This window comes from Vulpes vulpes, chromosome 6 (assembly GCF_048418805.1).
Source record: "Vulpes vulpes isolate BD-2025 chromosome 6, VulVul3, whole genome shotgun sequence".
NCBI lineage: Eukaryota > Metazoa > Chordata > Mammalia > Carnivora > Canidae > Vulpes > Vulpes vulpes.
This window is the reverse complement of record NC_132785.1, coordinates 70,423,922-70,446,559: the sequence shown is the minus strand read 5'-3', so window position 1 is coordinate 70,446,559 and position 22,638 is coordinate 70,423,922. Positions and strand designations below refer to the sequence as shown.

Genomic DNA, 22,638 nt, shown 5'->3' with positions numbered 1-22,638 from the left:
TTGGAAAAATGTAAGAAAATATTTTTTTGCTCTTAAAAGGAAAAATATTTAGGGGATTTAATTATTGATAAATATCATTATTTTATCTCAGACTTGGTATCTGTAGCCCCTTTCATTCCCTCATTCTGGTTTCTTGGTTTGTTTTCTTCTAAGGCTCTTAAAAGAAGACTCATTTACATGTTAGTTGTGGTTATAGAAGCCAAGGAGGTTCTTGCCCTTTTCCTGATTTCTCTATCTTTAATTCTCATGGTAAACTGGAATGTCTTAAGGCTCAGCCTTTTTAGAGGCTTTTGTGTAATGAAGGCCTAGCCATCATAATATAATGAACTTTAACTTGGTTGCCACATTATCTTGTTTTGTATTGTATTTGTCCAGCTTTATAAACGGTATCTGAGGATTTGGCTGATGGCAGGAGAAATAAATTCTCTATTTTACTGATAGCTTACTGATTTTCCTGGAGAGAAAACCACCAGTATCAACTTCCTCTTTCTCTTGTTACTTAAGTAAATCATACTTTTAGGAGGCATGAACAAATCTAAGGTAGGCTGACAGTCTGAATGGGTTTGTGTGTGTGCATGTGTGTATATCTGCACATGCATGTAGAAGCTTTAATCCTGATGGCTGAAAATGGTTAAAATAAAAAAGACAAGAAATAACATGTGTTGTTGAGGATGTGGAGAAAAACAAACTCTTGTGTACTGTTGGTATGAATGTAAACTGGGGAAACCACTGTGGTAAATAGTATGGAATTTTCTCAAAAAAAATTTAAAAATAGAAACACCAATAATTCCACTACTGGGTATTTTCCCAAGGAAAATGAAACCACTAATTCAAAAAGGTATGTGTACCCTTATGTTTCTTGAAGCATTATTTATAATATCCAAGATATAGAAGCAACCTAAGTGTTAACCCATAGATGAATGGATGAAGACGATGTGCTATATATACATACAATAGAACATTGTACAGCCATAAAAAAAGAATAAACTGGTGGTTGCCAAAGGAAAGAGGTCTAGGGAGTGGGCAAAATGGGTAAAGAGGAGTGAGTGATATAGCTTTCAGTTATGGAAGGATTAAGTCATGGGGATAAAAACTACAGCATAAGGAATATAGTCAATGATATTGTAATGTTGTATGGAGACAGTTGATAGTTATATTTTCGTGAACATAGCATAACATATAGAGATGTTGAATCACTATGTTCTATACCTGAAACTAATGTAACATTGTGTGTCAAGTATACTCAAATAAAAAGAATTTGAAAATCTGATGCCTGGGAAGCATTAATGATAAAGATAAGAGTCAATAAATCTGGATTTAAGCTCTGACTTACTGTATTAGCTACATAAGAATATTATTTAAATTCTTTTTTTTAAAAGATTTTATTTAATTTAGTCATGAGAAACACACACAGAGAGAGAGGGAGAGAGAGAGAGGCAGAGACACAGGCAGAGGGAGAAGCAGGCTCCTTGCTGGGAGCCCAACGTGGGACTGGGTCCTGAGTCTCCAGGATCACACCCTGAGCTGAAGGCAGGCACTCAACCACTGAGCCACCCAAGCGTCCCTATTTAAGTTCTTAAAGATTCTGTTTTCTCATAAATGAAATAGAGATAATTGTTCCCATATTACTTTACAAGATTTGGAATATAATTTTGTCAGATACTTTGTCCTACTTTCATTCATTCGTCCTCCAAAAATACATTGAGCACCTACTATATACTAGGCATTATTCTAGGCACATGGTCTGTCAATGCACAAAACAGAAAAAAAGCCCTCCTTCCTTACAGCTTACCTTCTAGCAGGTAGAGATAAATAATGAAAAATAAGCATAATAAATAGTAAATCATATAAAATATTAGTGTTATGGATAAAAGTAAAAGATATGGGTAAGAGAACTGAGAGTGCTGTGGGTGGAGCAGAGTAGGGTGGTGGGTGGGGGAGCAGGTTGCAGTTTTTAATAGGGTGTCAGAGTGGACCTTCTGGAGAAGCTAACATTTTAGTGGGGACTGAAATTAGATGAAAGAGTAGCCATATGGACTTGTGGACATGTGGGAGAAGAATGTAGCAGCCTGAGATGACAGCCAGGGCGAAAGTCCCATGGTGTTTGAGGGACAACTGGGAGACCACTTAGGATGGAGTGGAGAGAATGAGATGGAAAAAGCTAGGTATGGTCAGATCGCATCGGCCCGTGGGCTCCTTAAAGACTCTAGCTTTCCCTCCAAAGGAGACAGGAGCTGTTACAGGTTTGGAGAGTATAAGTGAGGTGACCTGATTAAGTTCTTAAAGGATCACTTCTGGCTGATGTGTGGTAACCAGACTGTGGGAGTAAGAATGGGAACAGAGGGCCCAGAGAGGAGCTTTTATAGGAATTTAGTTGAGAGGTAGCAGTGGCCGAGGTGAGAGTGAGCGGTCTGCATAGGGAGAATCATCCAGCAAGCACACAGAAATGAAGTTGTGTTTATTCTTATAAACATGGTGCTGAGCAAGAGGGTATCTACTTCTCATATTTTTTAAGGGCTTAGAATTTCAATAAATACTGTTATTTGAATGTATACTTTTTAATATCATATCTGGAAATTAAATGGGAACTCTTAGTTTTAGTTTATTTTTACTAAAGCTCTTTTGAAGAAATCGAAGTTTCAAGCTCAACAGAGATTGCTTTTGTGCCTCCTTTGACAGTACATGTAGCATATGAGCCAGGGGTGGTTCAACATTGCCCTTGCTTTTTTGAGAAATTGAGCTGTCCCACCCACTATCACCCACTCTCTGTCCCCTCTCTGCTTTATAATCACCAAGTCTTGTCCATTGTGTTTTTGAGTGATATCTCAAATCTGACTACTGCTCTCCATTTTCAGTATTAACCCCATGGTCCTAGACATCATCAGTTTTGCTTGTTTTTACAAGAATCCTCTTCCATTCTCTACTTATCACACAGAGGATTTTCTACAAATCCAAGTGTCATCAAATCACATCCCCGTGTAAAAACCTTCAGTGACTTCAGTAGATTAATTTCCACTGGCCCCTGTTCATTCTTCGCCTTCCTCTGTCCTGCTCTGCATCTCAGGAGGTGCAGACCACACCACCGGAAATCCTTTGGCTGCTAGCTTCCCAATGAAGATGTTATACTTTTTCCTGTGCCTAGGATGAAGCCCATAATCCATGACATGGACAAAAATCTGCAAACAGGGCCTTGCAGGGTCTGACCGATCTGCCCAGGAGACTCAGCTTGCCTCTCTTCCCATCTCTGGCTCTGACAGTTGCCTTTTAGTTCCTTAAAGACCCTGAGCCCCTCCTACCTCGAGTTCTTCTGGTTCCTTCTACCTGGACACTCTCCACTTTTCACTCATCTCACCCATGCTGAATGCTTCAGTTTTAATGTTGCTTCCTCAGAGAAACCTTACATAGCTATATACTCCATTTCTCACTAAGTGTTTCCTTTGTAGCAGGTGGCATGACTCTACATAAATATTCATGTATCTATTTGCATAATGTTTCTCTTCTCTGCTAGATTCTAGGCTTTGTGAGGTCAAAGATATGCAAGTTTTTGTTTATCTTTTAAATCTCTGCCTCAGAAATACTTGATCCATACAAAGTACTCACTAACTCACTTACTGCCCAGAAAATGCATTCTGAAAGTGAAAGTAGCTTCGTGCATTGTTTTCAGTAACTATCAAGGAAATTTTAATGTGTTAATGTATAGTCAGACCTAGGAGCAGAACTAGAGTTTCAAATTACAGCAAGAACTAGAATTAGAACCCAGGTGTCTGCATTCTTTCGTATGCTGGAACTGAACCTGATGAACCCAGCAGGACTATGTAGGAGCCTAAGAACCACATGCTAAAGAAAATATCAGCAAGACATTTCTCATCTTTCAGTTTTGAAGTGGAAAGAGTATATCATTTTTTTTCATCTCATGTTTATTGTAACTTTTGTAACTGGAATTATTGACTTTTTTTGGTAACTTTAAGAACAAAGTTACATTTAACAAATAGAAGTGAGAGAGGGGAAAGCTTTGGCACCAAATACCTGGGTGAAGGTAAAAGAATGATATTAAAAAAGACTTGAAAAACAAAACTAAAGCTATAGTTATTTGAAAAATTAAAAAATTCCAGTTAACTTTGGTCATTAACATCCTCAATAAAGTATAACTTGAAACGAGAGCATTCGGTTTTGCCATTAATAAACTTCTCTGTTATATGTGTTGAATGTATTGAAGTCTGATCTTTTACATTTTTGCTGTTATGAAACTTTACTTATTTTCTACTGGAAAATGGAAATGTACTAAACTCTCAGAGTAGTATAGCTTAGTTTTATTTCATCAATTGTCTTTTTCTTTTTCATTTTAAAAAGTTCAAATTGTACTCTGAAAAGGTTTATCAATAGCCATTTCAGAAGCAGATAGATATGTTATTTAAATACATATGGTATTCTAAATATTTCAGATTTGTAAAGCTGAATGGAGTTTATTTTTAACTTTATGAAGAAATAGTCTTTCATGGACATATTTAATGATGCTTCTATTCCAAAATAACTTTTGTGGCTGTGACATTCTAGAAATAGATATGTTTGATGGAAATGTTGACAGATTCTTATTTGTGAGCAATGAATGAAGCCACCTAGAATTTTAGTGACTTCCCTTCCAATGAATGGCCATTCATATTTATTATTATCAATTCTAATAATAATCAGTTTTAGAATGCCAGCTGGGCACTGTAGAACATTTGTTGTGATCTCAATCTAATGAATCCACTTATAAAGTACCATTGTTCGGTACACAAAAGCAAGTGTACACCTGAGAAGATGATTCAGCCTTGAGCCTCTACCTTTTCCAGAAATTAATAATATGCTAGGAGGTCAGGGCATATATGCATTAAGTCATTCTTGGCACTGCAAAGGAGGATGATTTGTGTAAGACTTTTATTTTGAAGTGTGTCAGCATGGAAATTGCAGAACAAACTCCTGAAAGAGAAAATGTCTAATACTTTTCTTTTTATATTCCTTTTTTCTTTTTTGTTGGTATGGATGGCCAGAAATGATTCCACATTTAGCAGAACAAGGCACAGAGGATTTTTCTTGATACGAAGAGAAACTTCCTCAACAGTTTGGCTAAGGTGTTTGGAAAACTTGAATCCTTAAATGAAAAGAGAAAATTCAGTAATTATTTATCTAGTATTTACTGTGTACTTATCAAGGTATTACTCTTAATATGCTGGTGTGTTTTTAAATGAAGGAAAGAATGGTTGTGTGTGAAATGAAAGAACGTAATGTGCAAAAGAGCTGTGTGCGGAAAAAATACCTAGGGAATATGTGACCTTTAAGAAGTGTGTGATATAATATCCCCCACATATGACGAGGACATGAAGTTTGGTGAAACTAAATAATTCTTAATTTATGCCAAAATGAAGTCGTAGCTATTAATATTCAAGGCAGTGAATTAAGTGATCTATTTGTCAGCATCAGTGCTGACAAATCTTGACAAAAGATTTTAAGAGATGAATAGAAAGTCCTTTAGAAGTTTTTATGGAAAATAGTGGGTGGCTCATTCCGTTGGGTGGCTGACCCTTGATTTCAGCTCAGGTCATGATCTCTGGGTCCTGAGATCCAGCCCTGCCGCTGGCTCCGCACTTAGTGGGGAGTCTGCTTGAGGATTCTCTTTCTCCTCTTTCCCCCTCAGCCCCTCCGCCTGCTCCCATGCTCTCAAATAAATCTAAAAAGGTTTTATAAAAAATAAATGAAGATTATTTTGATATATTTATATAGGTTTGTAATTATAAATACCTAGCTACATGTAAACTTTCTTTCCGAATTTAATGCCATGAATATCTTTCTAGATATTTTTTAGAAACTATATTTTCTGTAAGGGCTAAAATAAAGGGTTTTTTTTTTTAATCTGAAAAGGGGATATAAAATTACTAAAAATTTACCATTCAGTAGTAAAAGCAGACTGTGGAAGACCGTGTCTTAGAGAAACAAAAAAACGGTAAGATCCTGTTCAGTTAGAGGGATCCTTGCAGAAGAGGTGTCCCCTGGAATAGACTGTGAAGAGGAGCAGCTAATTTGTGTAAATGAAGATGGAGAAGGGAGAGGCACTATGACTTCCAGTGATGGACTGTAATAGTATGATAGCCTATGTGTGTGTGCATGAGAGAGAGAAAAAGGAAAAGTGGTATCTATTTCACTTGTGGTTTTTGGTTACATGACTCAATTGGACAGAGGGTTTTGCCATCCATAGTGGCTCTGCTTCATATGATAAAATTCTACTCTATTTCTGATTGTTGCTTGAGTCTCTAAGCAGCCTCTATCTTGGCCACACCAATGATATTTATGCTCCTTTAAAGGATTTTTTCTACTCATTCATCTTATCTTTGTATCTTATTACATAGCTGTCTTTTGTGCACTCTGCTAGTATCCATTCACTATTTTTTTGCCCTGTGATAAGAGATATTGTATGTTGGTGCATTTCTTCCTTTTTTTTTTTTAAATAAATTTTATTTATTTATGATAGGCACACAGTGAGAGAGAGAGAAGCAGAGACACAGGCAGAGGAAGAAGCAGGCTCCATGCACCGGGAGCCCGACGTGGGATTCGATCCCGGGTCTCCAGGATCGCGCCCCGGGCCAAAGGCAGGCGCCAAACCGCTGCGCCACCCAGGGATCCCGGTGCATTTCTTCCTTAATAAGTCCTGAGTGTCTAGAACAGTGCCTGGATATAAGTTAAAAGTTATCACAGGTTAACTGTGACTGTGGTGGTTGATAAAGTTTTCAGCCATATGAACCATCTGATTTCAGAACAGCACATCAGTTTCATAAGAGTACATATCTTTATCAGAGTATGCAGTGTCGTACAGCATTTAGCCTTTTTTTGTATAATTATAGGTTTCAATGTTTGCATTCTCATCTATCTGTAGACTAGTTAGGCAATGTCTTCTCTTGGAAGAGTTACTGCATTAAGAGATTTCATTCCCTTGGAAGTTACTTGGAATATTTTTATCTTTAGCCATTATGTTGAAAAAGATGGGGGTGGGGGGCAGGTCAAGGGGCTGCTTTCAGCCCAGCGATAGTCCTTTGAAATCATCTGAATTTTCTAAGGTTATTGTGGGACTTCCCTTCATTTGTTACATTGTCAGTTTTCTCACCTGTCTATCCATGCATCCATCTATCTCTCCATCTATCGATTTATTATCTTTCTGTCTCTATCATCTATCTATCCGTGTATCTACCATCCGTGTATCATTTATATTTTTCATCTATATCATCTGTCATATCTTTCAGATCTATCATCTGTTTCTCTATTTCTATTAGCTGTCTGCTCTTCTCTGAATCTGTTCATCTATCATTCATCTATCCCAACACACACAACACACACACACATGCACACACACATATTTATTTTAGGGTACCACTTATTAAGTCAGGTACTGGGTCACTTTTATTATTCTTTCCGGCATATTTATCTTATAGATGAAGAATTAAGAGTCAGGTGCCAGCTCTCTTGCTCAATTTTATTTTTTTATTTTTTATTTTTTTTAAAGATTTTATTTATTTATTCATGAGAGGCACAGAGAGGGAGAGAGGCAGAGACACAGGTAGAGGGAGAAGCAGGCTCCATGCAAGGAGCCCGATGTGGGACTCGATCCCGGGTCTCCAGGATCACACCCTAGGCTGAAGGCAGTGCTAAACTGCTGCGCCACCCAGGCTGCCCAATTTTATTTTATTTTTTAAAAAAATATTTTACTTATTCATGAGAGACACACAGAGAGAAGCAGAGATATAGGCAGAGGGAGAAGCAGGCTCCCTCTGGGGAGCCTGATGTGGGACTCAATCACAGGATCCAGGGATCACTACCTGAGTGGAAGGCAGATGCTCAATCACTGGGCCACCCAGGTGCCCTAAGAATTGAGTTTAAAGAGATTCTTTATTTGATGGGATTTTCACTTTCAAAAGATGCCATTGAGAGATTTATTCTTTTGCTTATAACAGATTGGGAGAACTAATAAAAATTCTCTACAGTGAGGAAAAAATAAAATATTTGAAATATCTGAGCTAGTGAGAAACTCGCAGTTCTTTGCTTTATCTTAGGAGAACAGAATGGTGTCTGGTGAAAACTGCATTTGATAAAATATTGACAAAAGTATTAAAAGACTACTGTGGTAGTATCAATACAATCATCTAGACATTTAAGACGTTCATATGCATACAGAAAATGGCACAAATCACTTGAGAACCTTATTAGAGAATTACCAAGGAAAGATTTTTCACTTATGTGATTTCCTGTGTTCTTCAGGGTTAACATTTGTCCAAAAGTTTCTCTTTTGGAGTCAAAGAGAACGCACAGGACTGAAGTTTATCTATGAGCTTCTTCACATTAGAATTCCCTAAATGCCTAGCGTATTGCCAGCTATTATCGCCATTCTCAGTGTGCAGCCTGGAGCCTATTTTTGTGCTTCTCATAATTTGGGAGGTGTGACTATGTTATATTATTTCACCTCCAAAGTGAACAGTTTTTTATAGTGAAATGATCTTAAATTATTTTATGCTAGGGTAGAATAGCATAGACCTTTGACTTTGTCACCATACTTTTTTTCCTTTAGTAGCACTTATCATATTATTGTCTTACCACAATGTAATTTTACATTTATTTGTGTGATTCTTGAATTGCTGTCTCCTCTGTTGGACTCTGTGTTCCACAAGGACACCTTTTTGCTTCCTTTTATAGCCTTAAAGCCTAGGATGTATGTGTGTGTGTGTGTGCGCGCACACACACACACACACACTCTCTCTCTGTAAATTCTTGTTGGATGAAGAAGAGGACCTCTGAGAAACTTTTAGAGAAGGCTAGATAAGAACCCATTTTACAGCATCCCGACTGCATTATTTTCTACATGCTCAAGAAGCCTATTAAAGGATGGAGTTTTCTTTAGCAGCCTATAGCTTTTAATTAATTAATTAATGTATTTATTTAAAAGATTTTATTTATTCATGGGAGACACACAGAGAGAAGGAGAGAAGTAGAGACACAGGCAGAGGGAGAAGCAGGCAGGGAGCCCAATGTGGGACTCAATCCTGGTTCTCTGGGATCATGCCCTGGGCCAACAGCAGACACTCAGCCACTGAGCCACCCAGGCATCCGAGCAGCCTCTAGCTTTTATTTTTTTTTAATTTTTTTTTAATTTTTATTTATTTATGATAGTCAAAGACAGAGAGAGAGAGGCAGAGACACAGGCAGAGGGAGAAGCAGGCTCCATGCACCGGGAGCCCGATGTGGGACTCGATCCCGGGTCTCCAGGATCGCGCCCTGGGCCAAAGGCAGGCGCCAAACCGCTGCGCCACCCAGGATCCCAGCCTCTAGCTTTTAAATGATACCTTTTCCCATTTGAAAATCCTTCTTTGATTTACTTGAACATATTCATGACTAAAAGCACTTGGACATAATGACTTCTTATCTGATTTTCTCCAAAATGTTTTTTTCCTTGAAGAAAATAGCAACATATATTAGACACTTGCCTGTGTTTGCTGATGAGAAAATTGGAGTGAAGTCATTTTCTTATGATCACTTAGTTAATAATTAAAAGGAGGGTAGAAATTGTATTCTTTTATCTCTCTCTCCCTCTCTCTCTCTGTGTGTGTATGTGTGTGTCTCTCTCTTGCAAAGAGGAAAATAACCACTTAAGTGGTTATTCAGGTGCTTCTTTCTCAGGTGTGCAGTTATACTGCAAATGATATTGTTACTTCATTTTCAATACATAGCTCTTTTATTCCTTTTTCAAATGTCCATGGCATTGGTCAGCACTTAGAAAAAAAGCTTACAATGTGAACAACAGTATTTCTAGAAGAATACTCTTAGTGCCTTACTATTAGGTAATGATATTTATTCCTTGTTTCATATAGATTTTTCCCATGTAAATGGAATTTTTTTTTATCCCTACTACTAATAGATATTAGTATAAACATCTGTTAGTATTAAAGTACTGGTAGAGATTATTGCAACTACAAATCTTAATCTAAATTTGGGTTCAGGAATATAATCTTTCTAATTTATATCCAAAACATAATTGCCTTTAAAATAATAATTTCAATCATAGTAGGCTAGCAGTATTTATACTTTTAGATTGCATTAAAATTAAAATGAGTTTAAGAAAATAGTATCAAGGACTGGAGGTCTAATGCCTCTAACTTTAGCAATGTTAATCTGAGGAGCACCCAAACGTGTAAAGGTTGTGGGGTGTTTGCACACATTAGGAACATAACAATTCAGGGGATAGAAGATATATTTCAGAGCTTTTGGTCACTATCGCTACTTGAGTAATAAAGGGCTAGCTCTGCTCAGCTTTACTTACCACATTATTTTTTTTTTTTTTACCTTATTTCATCTTGTGCATTGTATGCTTTTTCTGTGTGAACTCTTTTTTAACCATTTTAGAAACAAGATTGAGTATGTATCAATAAGTACCATAAGAAAGTTAGAGTTGTAATAGTAGTAAGTTATGCCTTACCTAGGAGCTGAATTTCGTTCTATCACTCCTCCACTTTTTTTCTATTTCATTGTTATATGGAGTTTTATTCCCGTTACTCACTTATGTTAACCCTGTTGGTCAATATGGATGTTACAGATTCCTTCAAATACCACTGTGATTTATTGTCCTGTTAACCTTGAATTATACCATTTAGGTCTGATTTGTTTTTATTCTCATGAATGTATATACTTACTAATAGGTTATTAAAATATATCCTATGTTCCTGGTCTCAAGTGTTCCTTTATGGGATATCTTTCTAGTCTATTTTATGTAAAAATTGATCTATCTTTCTGTAGGTCTTCTTGCATGATTATGTTGGTCCACTCATATGGGCATTTATTCATACATTGCCTCAGGTCTTATTCACTGGGGCTCGTGTCACTTATGACATATTACATTATATTTGTAACTTAAGCTTATCTTCTTCATTTTGCAGTCTTTGAGAAAAAGCTCTTTCATATCCTTCAAGGAGCCTAGTGCCATTCCTTGTATAAATTAGGTGCTAGTTTTCTCATTTATTCTTGTCTTCACAGAACAGATAGTTTATTTAATGCTTATTTGAAATATTGCTCCTACTGCATCAGTGATATGGACATATTAAATATACCACATGTACAGATACAACACAGATCAAATCTTCATGTGTTATAGAGGGCATGCATTTTGTTGACTCCACATCATGTGCTGGTTGCACCCCTAGCAGGAGACCTGACCATCTTTGTGCAAGAGGAAGGGAAAGCAATAGTGGCATTAGGCTGTGTTAAAAGTATTCATGTCCACCCCTGGGACAGTAGGGATTGCTTTCTGGGTTTTTTCCTGGAGTTTCAGCTCAGAGTAAGCACTAAAACCATCTCTAAAAGATTTTATATTAACATTGGCAAGAAACAAACAATTGACATCAGGCATAAGTCTTAATTTGTGTTATGCTTTTGGCACATCATTGCTGGGAAAATTATGCTAATCCTCACCATCTGCAGCTACCAGATGTGCCATTGAGAGGTGCACAAGTTCCTTTCCAGAAAACTGCTCGATGTCGAATGTCAATCATTCCAGTTAAAATGACAGCACCTACCATCAGGGGAGGGAGAACAACTACAATTCATGTTTTTTCTTTACCATCACATACAAATCTGGATGATTAATACTGTGATAAATGTAGCTGACAGAGGAAAACTAACAAATGTAGCTGCTCAGTCCATCTTTTGTTCTGTTGCAAAATAGCTATGGAATCTGTTAAAGACTATCTCATTGAATATACATGTACAGTGGGTGTGGTTACATTCTGCTGACTGCATTACATTTCTTGGCTTGTATGGTTTATTATATTAAGAGAATTGGCTGGAAGGGTGTCAGCAGATGGTGCTAGGCACAGAGTAAGTTTTATCATTGTATGGTTTAGTATGCTTCCAGGAACTCTCTCCCAAATACGATTTTTGAAAATAAACTTGTTCATTTAAACACATTGACAGGTTCTTCCCTGAGATTCTTATATCATAAAACACATTGCCATCAATTTACCGGAATTATGATTTTGTTCCTTTTGGTTGGGAGAGAGGGAATAAGAGAGAGTAAGAAGTGGTGATTGTCGACTTTTATCTAAAAGCCTTTCATCTTTTACCTGGATCTGGATATATCAACATTTAGACATAACAAGAATCCTTTATGTTCTGGTTTCATACCTCTTTAATTTTGGCAGCTACCGCTAAACATTACAAGAATGCCAGGGCACAGAATGCACGTTGAACTCTTGAACATACCAGGTACACCCTAAAATTCCATTGATTTCTCAAATATTAATGAATAACAGTGTATGCAGCGGCTGGACCTTACTATGAGCCTTCCGTGTTCAAGAATGTGTCAGAGTGGGGAGCAAGTGCCTTCCTCTCCTTGCCCTCATTCCTCCCTCAAGTTCCTGCCAGCTGCACTGTGCTATTGCCTCAAGAGGCTTTGTATGCATAGCAGAGTATTTTCTCATAGCTTAGGTATTCTATAAACTCGTTCCAATCATTGTATCAGAAAAAAGTATATTTTGATTTAAATTACAGTCCTTAGGAAGGGGGCATTCCCCCTTAACCCTGCTGTGAATGCTGTTCTTATTCAGGTTTTGTCAGGAAATGGGGCATTTTTTTAGTCATAATCATTTCTCCAGGCTGCCTTTGATAAATACCAAAAGGCACCCTTTTGTGCCATATTGGTATATGGTGTTCTTAAATTCTGAGTGCATGGGAATTTATAAAGGAACATGAAGCGTCAGCTTAGTCCCAAATATAAGGAGTCCTCTGGAGGAGCAGGAAATAGTGAATGTTAAAAGAATTACACTATCATGCCTTGTTGAATAATAGTGCCCACTGAAAGTTCATCTCAGGGATAAATACAACTGTACATTTTGTTTTCTCGAGACTGAGGACTAGAGCCGACAAAGAAACATATTTTGTGCAGTTTTCACTGATCTCTCTGCTTTTGCCTTGCCTATTCCCACTGCCTAGAGACTTGTCACTTCACCTGTGCAAATCTGGACTCTACCTCAGGTCAAGTTTTACTCCTCAAGGCTTAACATACCCATCTTCTTTGTGGAGTGCCTCTTTTTGATGTTTCAGGGAAGAATTCTGTGCTTGATTCCTTCTGAACCTCCACTCTCTTTCTCTTCTACTCTGAGCGAACCTCTCACATGATCTGGTGATAAGCTGGCATCTATCCTTATCTCCTGACTGAAGTCCTCGAGGTGCTGAGACTGCTTTCTTTTTTGTGTTATTAGATATATCTTTGAATCTGTCTCTGGAACATCATAGCACCTATTGAATATTGTCAAGTAAATAGATGGATAAATAATACTATAAATAATAATACTATTCTTATATGCAGGATGGTCATTTATGGAGAATCACCTTCGGTGTCTTTATCTTTAAGATTCATGAGAATATAACATTTTGGACTATAAAATGGCAGGTAAAATAATTTGTGCCTCTTTTAATTTTGAAATATGTAATAACGTGTTATCACTCATCTTGCTAACATTAGACTTGAGCTATTAATACATTTATGTATATGTTTTTAGAAAGTCTACTTCCTTTCCATGTTTCATGTTTTACACATTTGAAATGTTATTTGTCATACATGTTTCACATTAAAAAAGAAGTTAGTTTACTGAAAGTTACAGTAGAAAAAGTTACTTTTGAACTTTTATTCATTGTACAAGCAGAACATTGCATACATTTTGAAAAAAATTCTTTTAGTCCTAATATCAGTCAATTACATGTGACATTTTTGTCTGTACCCCTGCAAGATCTTTTAAAATATATTTATGTACAAACTTTCAAGTAAAAAGAAGATCATACTGTACATATTGTTCTTTAACTGAGCATCATTTTTGAGTTGACAAAATTACCCAAAACATTTTAGGGTAGGAGTTGCCATTTGATGATCATCTCTGCAGATGATGCTCACATTGAAACTAGAAGGTCAGCCATATGGAGAGGTTAAAAATAAAATCTGCTGGCCTTCACAGTCCTCTTATCAGCCACCTAACGGGGTCAGATACTGACAATGATGCATCTGAGAGCAGTGAGTAAAGACAGATTGCAGAAGTTTCTTAATTGTGAATTGTGCTCTCAATTTATTCATTTTTGCTTATGTTTGTTCCCAGTCTTGGGGTCTCTGGACTGTGCAAATTTAGGTGGCAAATCTCAGATGTAGCCCCAATGGGCTGGTAAGTCATTTACATATTCATGCATGAAATAAAGTATTTTATGATATGTCAATCAAATATACCCAGAAATCAGAAGACAAGTTTTTTTCCCAAAGTAAGTTCCTTCTAAATGTAGCTAAAAAGAGCTACTTTGTCATTAAAGTGAATGAATATTCATTTTTAGAACAGACATGATGTTTGGATTGTGTTAAACATATGTCTGTTAGTGAAAGTGTGAGTCACAAAGAAAATTTCATCTAAAAATAATATCTATAGAAAAAAGCAGTAAATATACACATGGAAAAATACTCTTTTGTAAACTTTTACTTCTTTATTTTTACTGCCTATAATCTCATTTATTTATTTTCTGTTACGAAAAGAAATGGGTGACCGTGTTCAGAATAGTATTATTCACAGTGGCTAAGGGATGTGGGCAATGCAAGTGTCCTATCTGTGGATAGATGGATAACTAAGACATGGTATTTACATAAAATGAAATATTATTCAGCCTTGAAAAGGAAGGAAATTCTGACACATGCTACAATGTGGATGAACCATGAGGGACTGAGAAGTTTAAATAAACCAGTCACAAAATGACAAATGTATACTAACATGAAGTATCTAGAGTTGTCAAATTCATTGAAACAGAATGGTGGGTGCCAGGAGCTAGGGAGAAGGAGAAATGAGGAGTTGTTTAATGGGTAGAGAGTGTCAGTTTTACGAGATAAAAAAGTTCTGGAGATTGGTTGCATAATAATGAATATACTTACCCTTTCTAAACTATACAGCTAAAAATGGTTAAGATAGTAAATTTTATATTATGTGTTATTTACCACCATAAAAAGAGAGAAACTGGAGAGAAAGTATAATTTCTAAACTGGAGGTTATTTATTTTTAGCCATAATTATTTCTACATAATAGATACCTAGAATTGGTCTTGGACCTTTAACAGAGAAAGTGTAATTTCTAAACTGGAGCTTATTTATTTTTAGCCATAATTATTTCTACAGAACAGATACCTAGAATTGGTCTTGGACCTTTAACATGATGACTGATCAAATACAGATGTATAAAGAAATCTAGTCAAGGCTCAATGGCAAGTCACTTGTCCACAAATTGCCCATTTTATTTATTATTGGTGGAAAACATTGGGCATTATAAATTATTATTTGTAGACTAAAAACTAAAGTATTGAAACCACCATGTTCAAATATGTATTTAACAGCTCCTTTGCTTTTTAATGATGTTAAATGTTTCCAGAAACATTGATTTATTCTGGATATTTATTGATGGCATACTATTGTCTTAGAGACTGAGCTGGGTTCAAATACATAATGATGAATAAATTAAGCCTTGTCCTCAAAGAATCTAAAGTCAATTGGAGTGGAGTGGGAGAAGAGTAACAAACAGAAAATTGCAGTAAAGTACCATCAAGATTATGAAAGGGATAAATTAAGAGTATGATGGAAAAATGTGGGGTTTTAGGAGTTTGGGGTTTCTGTTTAAGGGGCTTGAAGGAACAGTTTGTGGAAGAACCAGTAGCTTTGTTTCACAGAGATATAAGTTAATTAGGCGGAACAGTTGGAAGAGAGAACAATAAATGCAGAGGCCTATAGGTGGAGAGAGCTTCTCTTCCAGTTTTGCTGGGATAGTCTTTTATGTCTTTTGTCCTGGAGTGTATGGTTTCTCTTTCACTGTCCTAAGTCCGGGTTTGGTGGTGTGCCTGTATGGCTCAGAAAACATGGCTTAGTAGCTGAGAGTAGTTTACTGTGCTTGGAACATTGAGTTTGGGGTAGGAGCTGAGAAGACATGTCATAGATAAGGTGAAGCTACATTATGAAGATATATGCCACCTTGTAGCATGATTCTGGCAGTGAAGAACCGTGCAAGATTTTTATAGAGGAGAATAGTACAGAGAGATGTGTGCTTCAGAAATTTGATTCTGGATTCACTGAGAGAAGAGAATGAAACGGAATGAGAAGCAGGACCATCACTTAATAAGGTAGCAGTCTTATCGGGATACAATACTGACATTGGTTGTGGGTATAGAAAGGAATGAATGAGTTCCAGAGCGATTAAAAAGCTAGATAGACTTGCTCTGTGCCACATTTACTGTGAGAATGAAAACCATTCTCAGGAATCAGACTGTTGACATTCCAGAAAATGTTGGCATCACTCTGAAGGGGTGCACCATTACTGTTAAGAACTCCAGAGGAACCCTGCAAGGGGACTTCAATCACAACAGTGTAGAGCTCAGTCTCCTTGGAAGGAAAAAGAAGAGGCTCTGAGTTGAAAAATGCTGGGGAACTAGGAGAGAACTGGCTACAGTTTCCCTTTCTGTAGTGATGTACAGAACATGATCAGGGGCATTACACTGGGCTTCCCTTACAAGATGAGGACATGTATGCTCACTTGCCCATCAATGTTGTTATTCAGGATAATGATTCTCTTGTTGAAATCAGAAATTTCTTGGATGAAAAATACATCTGCAGGGCTCAGATGAGGCCAGGTGTTGCTTGTTCAGTATCTCAAGCCCAGAAAGTTAATTCTTGAAGGAAATGACATTGACCTTATATCAACTCAGCTGTTTTGATTCAGCAAGCCACAGCAGTTAAAAACAAGGATATCAGAAAATTTTTGGATGGTATCTATGTATCTGAAAAAGGAATGGTTAAGCAGGCTGATGAATAAGATCTAAGTTGCCCAGCTATAGAAACAGCAAGATGTCGGATGATTTTTTTAGACTTATTTGTGATATTTTAGAGATGCAATTAAAGGTGTATTGATTTGGAACCTTTTTTTTTTTAAAGCTAGACTGAAGACTTAAGAATATTGTGTGTGTATGTGTGTTTGTGGGTAGGGAAAAGGACGACATTATTGCTTGGACTATTGGCGAAAGGTGGAGGAGTTCACCAAGGTAAGACAGAAGAGGAAGGAGAGTGTTTGAGAAAACACAACCCTCTTCACTAAAACCTTGGGAAGGGATGGAGAAGCCTAGTGAGGGTACATGGAATGGGACCAAAGAGGTCCAAAATAAGAAGAATGGAAGCATTAACGGAGGGTAAACAACTCACAACCAAACCTAGGCAAACCAACAACAACAAAAAACCCCAAACAAACCAAAAAAAACCCAAAACAACAAACAGCAAAACTGAGCAGGGGTGGGTCAGAAATGAAGAGGAAAACCTAGAGTGTCCTTCCAAGGGAGCAGGCTGTTTTTGGAATCAGGTGGTAGTCAATAGGCAATGAGGGAAGGATTTGGCAGCAAGGTGCTGTGTGGTGTGGTTGGTGGAGGGCATTTCAGGAGTGCTGTGGAGCCCAGGGCAGGTTGAAGTGTGGTTACTGAGTTACTAGGAAGTAGAGGCTCGGAGTCAAGAATTTTTACTGTAAAGAGGAGGAGAGTAGAGTATAAAGAATTATACTGGAGAGGATGAAAGAATATAATTTTATTTTTATTTATTAAAAATTTCTATTCATTAAAAATTTAAATAAAATTTTTAATTTTTATTAAAAATTGTGATAAATATAGAATATAAATTTACCACTTTATTCATTTTAAGTATACAATTCGGTGGCATCAAGTATATTCATGGTGTTGTGCAGTCAATACCACTGTCTAGTCCCCCTTTTCACCACCTCAAACAGCAACTCTCTACCCATTAGACAATAACTCTCCATTCCCTCTTTCCTCTAACCCTTGATAACTCCTAATCTTTCTGTCTCCCTGAAGTTGCATATTTTAGATGTTTTATATAAGTGGAATCATCCAATATTTGTCCTTTTGTGACTGATTGGTTTCACTTTACACGATGTTTTAAAGGGTCCTCTGTGTTGTGGCATGTAGCTGAGCTTTATTCCTTTTTATGGTTGAATAATATTCCAGGATATGTATATACCATAAGTTTTTTACAGATTCATCTGCAGACCCTGTGAATAATACTGCTGAGAGAGAACATGGGTGTACCAGTATCTCTTTGAGTACCTCTTTCCCATTCTTTTGGATGTATACCTAGGAGTGGAATTACTGGGTCGTGTGGTGATTCTAGGTTGACCTTTTGAGGAACCACCAAACTTTGTCACAGAGACGCTGCAACATTTTATGTCTCCCACCAGCAGTATATCAGGGTTTTTTCTCCACATTATTGCAAACACTTGGTTTCTGTTTTATGTACAATTCTTGGACTTTAATAATGATAATATTTCCTCCTATCTAGGCTTTTCTGGACTCCCCTGCCCCCTACTCCAGCTGCCAATTTTATCTGTCCATGAGGTATTATTTTCACCTTATGTGGTGTAAAACTGAGGCTTAAGCAAGTTCAGAAGTTTGCCTAAGATAGGTGCATTGTATCTCTGAGGGTAAATCTGTACAGCTATAAAGACAATGTACACATCTTCATATCTTCATCATTGGTCTTTAGTTTTCCTCTTATTGAACTAAAACCAAAATGAAACTAAACTAAAACTGAAACTAGAACTAAAATATGAGCTAAAACTGGAAGCTGAAATGTTTCAGATTATAAAACAACCCGTTTATTCAAGATACAAGCAGCTTTTATTATATAGATTACCAAGCAATGAAAACATACTATGGCAGATACATTTGATAAAATTGCTAGAGAGTAGCTCTTAATCACACAAAGTTACTGCATGAATTTGACCTGTGAATGAAGAGTTTTCCATTTTGTGTAGTCTTCAGACTCTTTTGAACATCCATACCACTGGTGAAAATAAATTAGATCACATATTCCTATATATGTGATCTGTATTAATAAATGTATTATTTGCATTTATTATTGCTATAGTAATACAGCTTACACATTATAAAATAAAAACATATTTTATAAAGATAAGAAATATGAAATTATTGAATATGAACATAATCTCCATTTTCTTTCTCTATCCAGTGGTTTTTCTTGCCCATTTCTGGGATGGGTGCCCCCCTTCTTGTGTAAATTGCTGATAAAAAAATGGCTAACAGCCATCTTGTATGATATGGTCAGGCACTTTTTAAAACACATATTTAAAACATCCTTTGTATGTGAAGAGTATTTACTCAAATGAATTCACAACCTCATGTTGAATATTTATTACATACAAAGCATTTTTGTACGTAACTGATCATGTCTTGCTCTCTGCAAAATATACAATAAGGTTTAATTATTAAGTATATCTAGCTAAAGTTCCAAAGGCTTGCCCTTGAGGAAGTGCCTCTAATTGTAGGAGAAAAGGAGTAAAAACAACATCAAGTTTAGTTGTATAGCAATGTTTGCAACCTTCATCTCTAACTTGTATTTAAATTGTCTTTGGAAAAGTGAACGAGGTGATAATTTATCACATGAAGTTGTGCTGATGTTTTGGCATTTTGTAGAAAACCACAAATACATAAAATCTAATAGAGTGTCAAGGGGAAATTGGCAAAGCACTCTGTGTGATCTCAGAAAAACAACTTCTAAAATACATATATATTTTTTAATAACCTGAATTCACTTGAATATGTTTCTGTTTTGACTGTTTTAGTGCATGGATTTGCTCCATAGCAACAACCAAACAGAACTATTTTAAAGGGGAAGAAAGAAAAAGATATTTGGTGTGGAGATTTTAAATGGCTTTTGAGTCAGAGCAGTTAGCTGTTTTCCTTTTGACTCTAGTAATTATTTAAGAAGATTTGAAATGTATTTTTGTGGTTACATTTTAAGTACGTTAGCAAGTTTTTCTTGAATGGTGTGTTTTGTTTTTTTCATTGGGTAAATAAATGAGTTTCCTCTTGGGAAACATCATCAAATTCAATTTTTCAAGGCCAGAATGCATAAACTTGGCTCAGTGGCTCTCAAAAATCTCAGGACTCCATGCAGGTTACTGTCTAGCTAAATTCCAGAGACGACAGTAATGAGTGAAAAGAGTGACATTATGGGAATGGCTTATCAATAATTACAGCTACTGTTATACTAGGTCTACCCTAGAAGGAATAAGGAAAAGATGATAGCTTTCCATTTGTATAGGAGAGTCAGGAACACTTTCTAAGTGTGTTTCACATTTTTTTATGTACGCTTTTCACCCTTATTTTAACAAGATTAGTAGATGGTAATTTGGGCCAAGAGGTTTACCATTTCATGTGGAGCTGACTGGATTTCCAAACATGTTATCATCTCTTTTAGAAAGTAGGTTAATATGTGTGACTCATGAGGACCCAGACTTAGAAACAAGCACTTTGGCAGACAGTTGATGTACAGCAGATAAGAGCACTTATCATCATGCTCAAACTATGCATCTAGAACAGGTCTTTCAGATGATGATGATGGTGATGCTGTTGCTGATAAGAACAGCTAATGTGTATTAAGAATTGACTGGAACCTGCTTTGCTAAGAACCTGGTATGTATTACCTCATTTAATCTTCAGAACTTTGCATGCGTTATTTCACTTATCATGAGTTACTCATAATCCCCTTTTTATAGGTGGGGAAACAGACATAGTGAGTTGTTCAAGGTCACATGTGTAATGCTCAAGTCAACCCAAGAACTCAGGCTTTCTGACCACAGAGAATGGGTCTGTGACACTATTGCCACTAATTTTGGCAATAAATTTTTTGGCAGATCGTGATCACAGAAGTTGCTTTAAGTCACAACTTTCAAGTACTCATTTTTCTAAGGCCAAACTATGTAGCTTTTATCACCACTCCCCAAATTTAACTATCGCTTTTGTAGTTTTAAAGAGGAAGGTGTGAAAATTTGAAATGTTATCTATTCTCATTTAATTTCCTACTTTACATGGAGAGCATATCATACCCAGATCTAAATGTCATTACCATTTGCTTCTCACACTTAACGAAAGGGAAAGTATATGCTCAGTTTTGAGCAGAGGCTCCCTTGTAGGAGTATAATAGTGCTCAGCAAAGTTTTGGCACTTGTGCTTGGCAAAACATTCCAGGCAGATGAATGATTCATATGGCAGGAGCACTGCTTCTCAGAAAGGTGCATTAATATGAATATTAACACCTCTAAGTGTTTGTGAAATAACCTCAATGGAAGGACTAGAATATTGACAAAACATTTTCAAAAAATTATTCTATATTTAACAGATAAAGATACAGAGAAAGAGTAATTTATTGCAGAAGTCTGTGATGATTCAGTTCCAAATTGAATGTGATGTCTGTAATTATATTTTAGAAGAATATTAAACAATATGGAAGTGATATCTGATTCTTAAATATCATCATTACACTGAGTTCTAAATATAATATATCTATAACCATACTTACAACAGATATTACTATGTGACAAGCAATACTTAGATGTAACAAGAAAGAAATGGAAAACTCAGACTTAATGTGATTTCAAAATAATTCTTAGCATTACTCCAGGGGTTATTAAGGCAAATGGAAGGGATTTTTACAAGGTATAGTTCAGTTGTGGTTTTGTTCCTCAGAATTCACATTATTGCCACAGCCTACGAATGACAAACATTTGTGGACTATGGCAGCAATCTGTTGGGTGTTTCAATCTATTTTGAGCTGAAATTGATTAGCACTTTATGAAAAGTGTACAGAAAATTGCCATGCTTATCAAGGCAAATCAAGCCATAATTCTGCCTTTTTTTTTGTACACCTGCAGCTATGAATATTTTTTGGTGGATACATTGAGATGTGCTCAAGAATATACATATTGGACTGCATATCATGCAATTTATTCTGATCTTACTGACAGTTTGCAAACAAAAACTCAAAACAAGATGCAACTGTGTGCAGCTCCCGAACTGTAGGTTCTGATTTTGGCATCCATGAATGCACAAGGAAAGGGGAAACAGCTTGAAGAGGTGTGCTTTTGCTCATCTTACTGTGAAATATAATCTGGGCATTTGTTTGATGGATTTCATGAAATATGGAGGAAATCTGAACTAAGGGTAAGAGTTTCACCTGATTGCCTTTATTTTTACCCCACCTTGGTAATACTAAGGAGAAGAAATGAAAATAACCTGGGGTTGATGACTGTAGTGACGTAAGTTAACCATATTCAAGGGGAGTCATTGAGAATGAGGAAAGGAGGGAGTGAGCAATGATGGTGAATTTCATATTTTGAGAGGAAGAGCTCTCTGTGGCAACATCTTCAAAGAAAAACAAGTATTGGAAGCTAAAAGAAAAGGAGAAAGACCATGGACTACGTGGAAGTCAGTGTTACTAGACAGGCGTTTTGTAGAAACAGGCTAGTCTTCATGTTGTCACTCTCAGGCAGAGTAGAGAATAAATATCATAATATTAAAAAAAAGAAAGAAAATCATTAAAAATTTACATGTGCTATGGAAAAATAAGCTAGTCACCTGAAGCTCACTTCAATTCCAGCAAATGTAATAAGTTGCTGCTTAGAAGTCCCATGATGTATGCAATTCTTCTGCTTTATGCCTGGCTCTATCTAGAAAAAGATTATGGATCATCTTGTTAAATTCTGT

At 36.5% G+C, this 22,638-nt stretch overlaps 1 protein-coding gene and 1 pseudogene across 3 annotated transcripts in view; both read left to right on the top strand.

Annotated features, from left to right (window-relative positions):
• Positions 1–22,638, top strand: part of PRKD1 (protein kinase D1) — a 319,748-nt gene that overhangs the window by 32,553 nt on the left and 264,557 nt on the right. The window lies entirely within an intron of this gene.
• Positions 16,319–16,889, top strand: LOC112926579 (large ribosomal subunit protein uL6 pseudogene; annotated as a pseudogene).